This window comes from Nyctereutes procyonoides, unplaced genomic scaffold, assembly GCF_905146905.1.
Source record: "Nyctereutes procyonoides isolate TBG_1078 unplaced genomic scaffold, NYPRO_anot_genome, whole genome shotgun sequence".
Taxonomy (NCBI): Eukaryota; Metazoa; Chordata; class Mammalia; order Carnivora; family Canidae; genus Nyctereutes; species Nyctereutes procyonoides.
Genome location: NW_026575046.1, coordinates 27,484,347 through 27,496,593, shown reverse-complemented (window position 1 = coordinate 27,496,593; position 12,247 = coordinate 27,484,347). Strand labels below are relative to the sequence as shown.

The 12,247-nt window shown below is 40.5% G+C and overlaps 1 pseudogene; it reads left to right on the top strand.

The window, feature by feature from the left end:
- The first annotated feature begins 4,826 nt into the window (after positions 1-4,826).
- Positions 4,827-5,166, top strand: LOC129509378 (ATP synthase-coupling factor 6, mitochondrial-like; annotated as a pseudogene).
- Positions 5,167-12,247: the final 7,081 nt, after the last annotated feature.

The window sequence follows — 12,247 nt, the reverse complement described above, 5'->3', positions numbered from 1 at the left end:
AATAAATAATGAAACTTTACAATCCTTTTCTTACTGTTTCTCCCTTCTGTTGAATTTATAAGTAGAAAAAATTTAAAAAATAGAGGAAGAAATAAATTCAAATATATGAGTAAGTTTAATAAATGGAAGTGGATTCCCTCCCCCTCCATTAAGAAAATAGAAGTTATTAGATTAGATAACAAAAAGAATCTTTTTGCTTTCAAAAGTTGTACTCTGACATGAAGTAATATGAAAAGATTAAAAATAAAGAAGTGGGAAAAATATATTTTAGGCAAATCTGGAAAGTAATGCTTGCATATGCATATACTTTAGGATTATTTTAAAACTTCAATATGAAACTGAAGTAGCCCCTGCCCCATACCTCCAATGACAGTTTCGCGTATAAAAGAATGTGTCCTTGGATTCACCAAAAAGCCTTACATGCCATACCATACATCATACCGAGCAATAGAAGATGCAATTTGTTCATATTGTCTCTGAATCATTCAGCTTCTAATAGGCTGTTGCCTAATGACAGATTTTGAGAGCTGAGTTGGCAGGGGCAGTTCTGGGTTCTGAGGACCTGTCAGTGTACCGCCCACTCATTGAGGAGAACAATCTACATGTGAAATCTTAATATTAGGAAGACGAAATTTTTATCCTGAAAACAAAAGTTACTGGGCGGTGTTTTGCCTTCTAATAGATGTCTTTCCCCAAAAGCAGACCCTGTGATAAAGTCTTACATGTAGGTAGTTTTAAGCTCTCACAGAGAGTAAGAGAGAAGCGCAGAGAAGAAAACAGGGAAGCAGAAAAAGGCATTTATTAGAATATGCTATCAAGCTGGTCAGTTTGGGGCAATTGGTCCTCCATCTCTGGGTCTCATTAGAAACTTTAGGAAATCTATCTCAGAGCAGTACTCCTGTGAGGTGACAGGTGAAGCATTTATGCCTGAGCATCTATCTCCCATTAGTAAAGGGAAACCCCAAGGGGTAAAGCACCCTACATTTCTTGGTTGTGCAGAGCCCCATTTCAACCACTTCAAAGTGATGGAAAGCCAGAAGCCACAACGTGAGGGGTCCTTAGCCTGGATCTAACACAGAAAGTTATATCTCATGAAGCTTGTCAAAACTCCAATAAGAACTGGTATTTGGCTATTTGCAAAGAACACTTTGAGTTTTCAGACAAGATATCCTCAAACTGGGTACCTGGATAGCTCAGTGGTTGAGCCTCTGCCTTTGGCTCAGGTTGTGATCCCAGGGTCCTGAGATAGAGTCCCACATCAGGCTCCCCTTGGGGGAGCCCGCTTCTCACTCTGCCTGTGTCTCTGCCTCTCTCTGTGTGTCTCTCGTGAATAAATAAAATCTTTAAAATATATTATATATATGTACATATATATACATATACATATATATATATATATATATATATATCCTCAAACTGTCTATGCAGAAGATGCAGATTATTAGAGTAAAAAAAATAGAGGATCACTTTGATGGATTAGATCATTAGATTATCTACCCAATTTTTTTTTTAAGATTTTATTTATTTATTCCTGAGAGACAGAGAGAGAGAGAGGCAAAGACACAGGCAGAGGGAGAAGCAGGCTCCATGCAGGGAGCCTGACGTGGGACTCTATCCTGGGTTTACAGGATCAGATCCTGGGATCAAGGCAGCACTAAACCGCTGAGCCACCCGGGCTGCACTTATCTACTCAATTTATATACCTAGACTTGGTCACCCTCCATTTGAATAATAAGAGCCCCCAGTGGTGCACACCCTTTCAGTAAACAGAAAAATACAATTTAGGAGGTGGAGGGGAAAGATTCAGGTCAGCCGTAGAAAAGGAAAGCAGTCAGTATGGATAGATTTTGCCAAAATTAGATTTAAACCATTTCAGAACATTCACTTTCCCATAGTTGATTCTAGCATTTGACTGTCCCCAAAAAAGACTTAATGGGGATAATGTGCCACCATTCAACATGGAAGGCCCTCATTATGCAGAATTAGTGCACATCATCCCTAGGAGACTGGTTTTCCCGGGATGGCCCCATTCATCCTTGCCCTTCATTTAACTCAGGTGCTGAGCTCTGTTCAAATCAGCTGTGGCAACATTACATTAGATGGCTTGGTTTCACTCAGGGGCAGTGGTAAAAATTAAAGATACTTGGGTAGAAACGTGCTGTTTAGAGCCTTTTCCCTAAAAGAGATGAGGTAAGTGATAGGCATGCAAAGACTTTGGTGACCCGTCCAGTATACTTTGGCTTCTCTCTCTGGTTCCTGACTTGGCCAGAGCACACGGACTGCCTGCCCTGGCAGACTGCCCCCCGCCAACCCTGAAGGAAGCCTGGCTAGGATAAAAGTGTGGATAAGTAGTAAATAGGACTGATGATGGAGAAAATATTACTATTATAACATCTGACACCATAATTTCCCTTAGGGAAGAATCAGTCGGTGAGAAAAGCAGGATCCCCATAGCCTAGAAGTGTTGTGAGGGTTTTAGGCAAGTGCAAATTTCTCCCCACGGTGCTATCTGGGTCTTACAGATTCAGTAAGCGCTTGTTAGGTGGAATTGACTATGAAAATTCAAGAGGGAAGAGGAGATCAGCTTACATTGGCACATATCTTCTGGGTGCTAAGATCTGGGCTAGCATGTTAAGTGGGATAATGTGTCTTCACAACATCCCTTGGAAGGCAGGCAATTTGCGGATGAAGAAACGGGAACAGCAAGGCTAATTGCCTGTGAATGACAAATTTTACACCAGGAAAGAGAAACAATTGAAACTGCAGGGCAATACCCTGTGTTGTCCAACAGAGAATTTGGCTCTGTAATGACATTTAACATCACCTTGTCTGTGTATATCCCCGGGCAGTGGGGAGGACCAGCAGGATTGTGCTGGAAGCCTGGTCAGAGATTTGTTGCATAAACTCCCTTGAATGGTATCGTCCTGGCAAGAATTCCATTTCATGAACTTAAAAATCAATCATTCTTTCATCAACAAGGAAATCCTTCTCCTTAGGATCAAATCTGAGATGACTAGGTACAAAAGGGATAGAACAAAAGTTATTTTTCTCTTTGCTTTGAAAAGAATCTTCTAGTGAAGGTTAAGTAGAAAAATAGAACCAACTGTGTATAAATTATAAGTACTCTATTTGGATAGATGTTTCCCCTCCATTCTTTCTCATTACACTATGATTTTGTTTACTCTGTGATGCTTATGATTATGCTACTTCTTATTGAATAGTTTTGGAAACAATACCCAGATTAAGCGAGCTAAATAAGGTCGTATAAATTAGATTGCATTAGTGTCTAATAAGGAACTTCAGTGTACAATGTTGGCAGCCCTGAGTGCCCAAGAACTGTAGGGTCTTGGATAAGCATTTTAATGCTGAGCATTGATTTTACTCATCTCTAAAGCAAGGTGAAAAATATTGAGATAGCATTTTAGAGTTGACAATGAGTTGACAGGTCTAGGTTATCTGGGGTTTTCTATACATTGAGAAATTCAATGGTTCCATTTTCTTTGCATGTGACTCCCAGGTACTGTGGTCTTCAGAACCTCACTGCGGGCCCATAATGCAAAATAACTAGTAACTACAGCCCTAGCCTAAGGGGTGTGCTCTACTACTCACATGCTGTCATCACATCTGTCATCTCATGCAGCCTTCACAACAAGCTGGTGGAGCAGTCCTCATTTTGTAGGAGTGGGAAGTTACCTCTCTGAAAGGAGAAATCGCCTGCCCAAGGTCACAAAGCTCAAGGCCAGTGGTAGATCCAGGACTCAAAATCTGAACTAGAGGCTTTTCCCGAGTACTCCTCTTTACCATATTTAAGGGATCCACAGGCTGGAGGTGAGTCTGGGGTTGGAGAGATGGGCAATAAAATTTGAGAGACCCTAGAAGGAAAGGGCTCTATGCAAAGGGCAAACAGATCATAAAGGTGATTTTCAAACAACTGACTTCTATATTTACAGGCTTTGCTGCTCACCTAAGTGTTGCACTTAAGTTTGATGCTCAAGAGGAGGGGGAAAGAAAAATGTATAAGTGTCAGGCAGATTGTCAGTCGGCCATGGTAGGCGCTCTTGCCCCAGGATGCAGTATTGCTTCGCGATCTTTTTTTTTTTTTTTTTTTATGTTCCTGATTCATTTTTCAGGTTTACCAGATCTACATGTTTATTAACTTGCTTCCAAGATGAAGGAAAACTGACAGGGTCCAAGAAATGAACAGAGGCCACTTAGATTGCAGGAAGTTTAAAACCAGAAAAGCTTCAAACCCAAGTTTGAAGTTTAGCTGCAATTTCCACTAGTAAATGTTCATCTCAAAAGGTATCGGATTTTAATGCAAGTTGAATCCCATTTTAGAACCTTGCCCAAGGAGAGAAATGTTCAATAATGTATGCTTTCTAGAAGATAGCCTCTAGCTGCATGTGGCTATTTGAATAGCTGAAATGTAGCTAGTGTGACAAAGAAACTCAATTTTTACTGTTATTTAATTTTAATTACCTTAAATTTAAGTAGCCATGTGTGGCCAGTGGCCATGGTATTGGACAGTACAGTTCCAGATAGTATTTGCTGATGTCAAGCTTCGGCTCATGTTCCGTAAGCATATTAATATAGGAAAGAGGATTTATAAAAACAGCTATGTTTTCCAGAATGTTTTGATGATAAGGATTCTTATTTTTCAATTAAAGTGGGCACTGAAAATCTGATAAATATGTATTTAAGTGAGGATAAGAGAACTTGTATACATATCATACCGTTCCAAGTTTTGTAAAGTCTCAGTTCAGTAGTTAAGTAGTATGAGGGGAGACTCTGGCAACTCGGGACTGAGTGCAAGTAACAGAATCACCATGATTCTTCAGAGGCTCTTCAGGTTCTCCTCGCTCATTCGATCTGCAGTCTCAGTTCATTTGAAGAGAAACATTGGTGTTACAGCAGTGGCATTTAACAAGGAACTTGATCCTGTACAGAAACTCTTGGTGGACAAGATTAGAGAATATAGAACTGAGCGCCAGATATCTGGAGGACCTGTTGATACTGGCCCAGAGTAGCCAGAAAGACCTGGAGAGGGAGCTTTTTAAGCTTAAGCAAATGTATGGTAAGGCAGACATGAATATGTTCCCTGATTTCAAATCTGAAGATCCCAAATTTAAGTCTTGGACAAACCCCAGTTCTGAAGAAATAATGTAAAATTTATGTGGCAATTTGTCCTAGATAGGTTGTGCAACTGGATCAGAATAAACTTCTCAACTGTCCAATGTTCTTTTAATTCTGGTACCAAATAAATTATTTGGTGATGTTGTGTGTAAAAAAATATAAGTAATATGAGTGTTCTACTTTAGCTGACACAAAAACTTTGGCTCATGAGAGCTCTAAGCTATATTGATTAGACTATATTGTTACTGGGCAGGTGAAAAAAATCAAACTTTGGATTCCTGTGTTTTAAAGCTCAGAAAAATCAATTCTTTCTCTTTGACACATCTTTAGAATTGTCTTCTATTTTAGTACAGACTCTTTCTGGACTGTGGAAATTCTCCTACATAATGTAGTGCACATTCACTAAGATAGCTATCTGCAGCACGTGGGAAAAATGAAAGAACAAATGAATGATAACCAATTGTCTGCCTATACAATTCCACAGCATTTGGCCCTGCCAGAGTGGCCAGCCTCTGATGAAAACAAATTTGTGAGGTTCCCAGATGATCTCCCATGACTGTGATAATTGTCACGTGCCTATTTATTTTTCCCTTGAGAAACTGAATGAGTTAAAAAAAAAAAAAGATCACAACTAAACAAAAGCATATCAATAACAGGAAACTGTTGGTGAGAAATACCCTGATGTTCCTGTAAATTCACGTCACCAGAATCCCCAGGGACAAAGGTGCATGAACTGCATGGGTAAATAATTATGATTTAATACAGAGACCTTGCAATGCTGTTTACAGTAAAACAACAAAAAAGAATTGTTTCTGGAGGCGCAAATAAGCAAATAATAGAAACACATATCAATATAATCAGGAAGTGGTGATGTTATGTCTAGGTCAGCTACTGAAAACAATCTGTAATCTATCAAAGTATCTCCTTTGCAATTGCAAGCAGTAGAAGGTGGGACCTTAAGAGGAAGAATCATCCCCAGGGTGATTAGAAATCAAGGACAAAAATGGAATATCCATCCTGGAGAATTTCTGAAAAGGTTTCTGCTTTGTGATACCTGTCTGTTTGCAGGGTTTTATTCTCATAGATGATAAGAGAGAGAATGACTCCATATTCTCCTTCCTTAAAAGGATTTCCAACTTGAGAGCTATGTCCACTTGGGCATGCATGCCCGCAGGTGCATGTGTATCCCAACTATGAAAAGAAGGGAGTGGTGGTACTTCAACTGCTCGATTATGTTCGCCTATTTGGGGCCTTGTAACATCTCTTTTTATTATAAATGATGTTTTCCTCGACAAAGATGGGAAACCCACAATATTCTACTTTTCCTCAGAATCTATGTATTATAAAAAGCATGAAGGTATTTGTCTGGTAGCCTGAAGTGAAACCTAACATTTTGCTGGGGAGTTTGGTCTTAGGCAAGAAGGGAAAAAGCCAGCAAGGAGTGAAAGTCCGCATAGAATCCACACCTAAAATCTCTCTGCTTTGCTTGGGTAATAGGATAAAACTCTGCAAGTCTCATTCTCAGGGTCTAAGCAATTTTTAAAATTTGCCCAGCTATTCAGCCAAAGGTAATTTCACTGTGATGTACTCTGCTACCATTTCTCCATTCTTAAAAGATTCTGTGGTAGGCAGATATCTAAGGATATCCACATGCTAATCTCTGGAAAGTGTGACTACATTACACAAGACTACCTTATACAACAAGATAGACTTTGCCGATGAGATTAAATTCAAAACCTTGAGGAGGAAAGATTATTCTGGATTATCAGGATGGGTCCAATATAATTACAAGGGTCTCGGATGCTTATAAGCATCTGAGAAGAAAATGTGACAGTGGAAGCAAGAGAGAAAGATTTTACAGATGCTGGTTTTGAAGATGGAGGAAGGGACCACAAGCCAAGGAATTTAGGTGGTTTCCAGATGCTAGAAAAGACAGATTCTCCCTTAGGGTCTCCAGAAGAAATGCAGCCCTGCCAATACCTTGATTTTAGTTCAGTAAAGCTCATTTTGGACTTTTCATCTCCAAAACTGTAAAATAATAAGTTTGTGTTGTTTTAAGCCAACAGATAAATTTGTGATATAGCAGCAATAAGAAATTAACATAGATCTAAACTGTACTTTTTATGTCCAATGGCAGTATTAGGTCTGTGAAGTTATTTCTCAATTTTATAGTTTTAATACTAGATTATAGGCTGCATGTTGGAATCATTTTGGATACTTAAAAAAAAATACAAAGGCCAGGGTTCCATCCCCAGTAACATAGATTTAGTAAATCTGGAATGGAGGTGATACACTGGTATTTTATGGTGCTGGCAGATGATTCTAATAGTCAGCTAAGAATGAGAACACCATTGTTAGAGGGCTACCTCCTTTATATGATCTCTCGGCTCCTTAAACTCAGGGAATGAGGCTTTTACAATACAAATGACAGGATCATTTTACTATTACCAGCGCAGTAAAAAACAAAAACAAAAGCATAGTCAAATTTCTTTGGTCTTTAACGTTACATTTGATTTTCATCTCCATCTGAACATAGTAGATGACTGGGAAGCAAAGCCCCCTCTGTCTCCACTTCTTCCAATTCCTCTGGGTCTCATTTTCTATTCAGAGGCAGTCAAGGATGACTCCCCCAGCCAGAAGCCCTCACAGCAGTAGTCGTGACACTTACGTAAAAGAGGCATTGAGTGGCATGGAGTATAAGGCAGGGATGGTGTCTTGGGATCAAGAGAGTGATACACAGAGAAGAGCCCACTCTCCCCTGAGCTTGTGTATTCCATAAGGAAAAGATGGAACTATGGCTTAGATATTCCTATTGGCCCTGTTTCCAATGAACATAATAGTGGAAAGGAACATGAACTGGTGCCAGGCAAACTGTACTCTAATCCTGGCCTTGACACTTATATTAATAATACCAGCTCCTCCTCATTGGCTACAGGCACTGGACTGAGTATTTCACACAGTGATGATCTTGCTCAATCATAGACATTTACACCTTCATTTTCTTGGTTCAGTTTTCAAAGAATGGGCACTAGTGGTTTCTGGGATCCCTGGATGTTTTGGTCATAAGTAAGAGTCGTAATTTGAGATAATTGAAAATGTACATTATGAACTCTCCCAGACGGTAGAATTTTGTATACTCTACCAGTCTCTGATTCTATATACAAGTCACCTTCTGACATCTTGTAACAGTAATTGATTTCTGTTGGGTCTTGTCGTTGTTTGGGTTGAGGAAGGAGAGGAAGGAGTTGAAGCAGCTGGCCCATGATCCATTTTCTCCCCATTACCGGAGGTAGAGTGGAAGGAATAGGGGGATGGCCCCAAGGGAAAGAAAAATAAATCAGGTGACCTCATTGAATCTCTTTGTCAGCACAGTAACTGGACCTCTGGGAAATAACTAATGGCATTTTCTAGGAGGAGAGTCTTTTTCTGTGGATTGGTCTTAACTGGATGTCTTTGGTTTGTTTAGGGAAACATACCTGGGATCTATGGATTATGAAGCACTGTTCCCTGGAGAATGTCTTATAAGCAACACAATTTTCTTGATTATGAAATGGAGGTACATCATAAATTCTTTGCTCCCTGTTATGTAAGGTGACCCATTACTGCACTTAGAGACTTTATCTACCCTGGCCAGAAAGTACACTTCTAGTGTGTGAGAAAGGACCTGGGGAGCCACATGGGATAATCCAACCTCCCTCTGCTTTGTCTGTTCTTCCTGAATGCTCATATCCTTGAATTATTAATAAAGTTTGATATTGGGTAAGATGTCTGATTCATGTGAATTTGATTTGAAAATCTAATCCTTTGCGTTACCTCAGTCTCCTATTAGACCGTAAGCTCATGGAAGGCCAGAACTATACACAACTGAATGGGCATGGCATTGTGTCTTTAGTACGGTAGCTGCTCAATAAATAAATAGTGAAGGGCCAATAAAAATATAGGAATATAAATTTGTACAGAGAAATGATGCACTTGCCAATACTCTATTATCATACCATTCTTTCTCCTCTGGGCATAATGTCTTTTAAATGTAAATGTAGTTCATTTCCACATAAAACTCAACATTTCTTTATATGAGTGCAATGAAAACTGTAAGATGGTCTGGGCTTTTAAAATTTTTTCCACTTAAATTGAATTATGGCGCTCGTAGACATATTTTGAATGCTGCTTGACCATTTTGGTTCATAGCAGGTCATCAATCAATGGTTGTATCTGGTAGTGCCAGTTTTGACTTCTCTCAGCTTTATTTTTTTTAATTTTTTTAATTTTTATTTATGATAGTCACAGAGAGAGAGAGGCAGAGACACAGGCAGAGGGAGAAGCAGGCTCCATGCACCAGGAGCCTGACGTGGGATTCGATCCCGGGTCTCCAGGATCGCGCCCCCGGCCAAAGGCAGGCGCCAAACCGCTGCGCCACCCAGGGATCCCTTCTCTCAGCTTTAACCACATTCACCATTTGCAGTTCAAATTGATTTCCACAGAGAAAAAGTAGTTTATATCTTTCCCTACTGAACAAAGCAGCTTGTTCAGGCATGGGACCTCCGTGTGTTCCATTGTGGTTATAAGTGTAAATAGGAGGGCATATTCCCCTCTTCACATGGGGCAAAAGCCTGTACATATGAGTTTACATGGGTGTTTGGAGTATTTATAGATGCTATGTGCCTGAAAGTGTCTCCACTATGGATGATAACTGTACTCCAAATAATCAAGGACTTCTTTCTTATTTCTCTAGAAGGAGTATCTGTAATCACTCAAGTATAATCTAAAAATGGCAACTTAAAAATACAATGGCTTGTTGATTAAGAATAGGTAATATCTCTTTGGACCTTTCCCTAAAGGCCGACATTTACACAGACTGATGCAGGCATTTTTTCTCGGCAGTGATTCCAGGAATATGGGAGGAGGCAGAGGAGAATGCCAGACAATGAAGAGAGAAAAGTTATTAAGAATTGTATTAAAGAGAATCACTACTGTTGGCAACTCCAGTTGAAGTTGAAAATCCTGTAAGAAAATTCAAGAAATGCACATTAGGACTATTCCTTTGGGACCAGGTGCTTATGCCCTGAGACCCAACCCTTTGCGGCTGAGGGTTTCCTCTGAGGGAGTGTAATCCCTGGACCACCCAGGACACCTGTGCATGAATTAAGTAAGCTCCTAAGGCACAGGAGAAAGCCCCTAGCAGAGGATAGCAGGATAGAAGTGCCAGATATGGACATAATGCACAAGCCTGCCCACTGCAACTGCAGGGAAACTCAAGGTGGGGTCTGCCTCATTTGGTTCATCCTGTGATCTAGAACAAAAGTGTGACAGAACAGAGCAGAGATCAGGTATGAATTGTTTTGGGGAGAGGAGATGGAATGAGGGAGGGAAATGTGAACAAAGTTGGAATAATAGTCCTCGAAGACAGTTGAAGTGAGTTTTCAAAGTCCACAGCTCTAGCTTAAGAACGCCGGGGAGACAGAAGGAAACTGGAGGACATGCTTCGAAACTGGGGTAGAACCTGTCCTGATCCTCTCAGTCCTTCTGCACTTTGGGGATCCTGTCAACATAATGAGAGAGTAGGGCTGCTCTCCCTGGTCTCATCACTCATCATTAACCTGCAAGTTCCTCAGCGCTCTCTTCCTTGGACTGTTGGGTATATCTGTGTGGGTGTGAGGCCAAGTGTACAAAACCCACCTTTCCATAGCATGCTGAGCATGGGCACAGCTGCAAAACTGGCTGCCATTCACAACCCCCTTGCTCTCTGTCACCTAGCTCTTAAACTCCTCTTATCTCCTTTCTGTTGGATGCCTGGTTTAGGCTTCTACCCAAATTCTACCCAGGCCTTCACATTCTCCTGCTTAAAATGTAGCTGTGGCCTCGTAATCTGTCTACCTGCCTTCCACTTCCCCTCCTCCAACTTTTCTTACCTACTCTCTACTCCATCAACAGATTAACCTTTTTCTAGCAGATCTCAAATCACTCTATTTTCCTGTTCAAAAGTATTTGGTGGCTTTTTTAGTGAAAACCAATCTCAGCACAATTTTCAAGCCTAGAAATCAAGTTTTTTTTTTTCATAAAATGGCCCCAGCCCAACCATATTATGTTTCCCATTATGTCCTACTGTTAACACCACATTAGAAGTTGCAGTAGAACTCCAGGCTACTTACTCACAGTCTGCAGACTTTGTTCAGTTTGTCTTAAATTACTAATTTAAATTGCTGATTAAGATTGTTAATTATTACTCATTTAAATTACTGATTAAATTACTGCTTGTCTTAATTGTTCACATTAAGACACTGAGGCATTTTAGGGCATCTGAGTGGCACACTTGATTAGGTGACTGACTCTTGGTTTCAGCTCAGGACCTGATCTCAATGTCTTGAGATCAAGCCCTGCATCAGGCTCCTGCTTAGCATGGAATCTTAAAAGACTCTCTCTCCCTTTTCCCCTCTCCTTTGCTCACTCTCTCTTCCAAACAAATAAATCTTAAAAAAAAAAAAAAAAAAGAAAGAACACATTGAGGTTTCTCTCTCTCTCTCTCTCTCTCTCTCTCTCACACACACACACACACACACACACACACATGCACACACACACAGATGTAGGTTTCTAGCTTCTGAAACATTGAAAGATCTGGCAATACTAGATCCATACCTCCGCAAGGTCATCATCAGCTGGATCTTAGTAGTGGCCATCACTTTTAGATCATCAAGAGAACCCCAGCATCTCCCAGGCCCCTACCTACACATGTCACTTGTTTACATAACCTACTAAGCCTCTAAGGGCACTTGTGTCCCCAACTCTAAACATGCCCCAATTCCATGCTCAACTGCTTAATTCCTTGTTCTCCATGTAAGCCCTCGCTTTTTGAGCAAATACTGTCAGTGCTCAGCCCATAACTCCTTGACACTCATCATTGCCTTAGATATCAGTGACTCTCTACAGAACTCATTGTGACTCTGCTGGAGGGATTCTCTGACTAGGAGCACCATCAGCCTACACAGAGAGCAGGCCTAAAGCCAAAGAGTTGATGCCACCAAGAGCAGCCCACAAGCAATGGCAATGAAAGTGAATGGAAGTGAAAGCCCACTTTTTCACCCTTCAGCAGGTGAGCCTGTGTGGTATGTTCTAT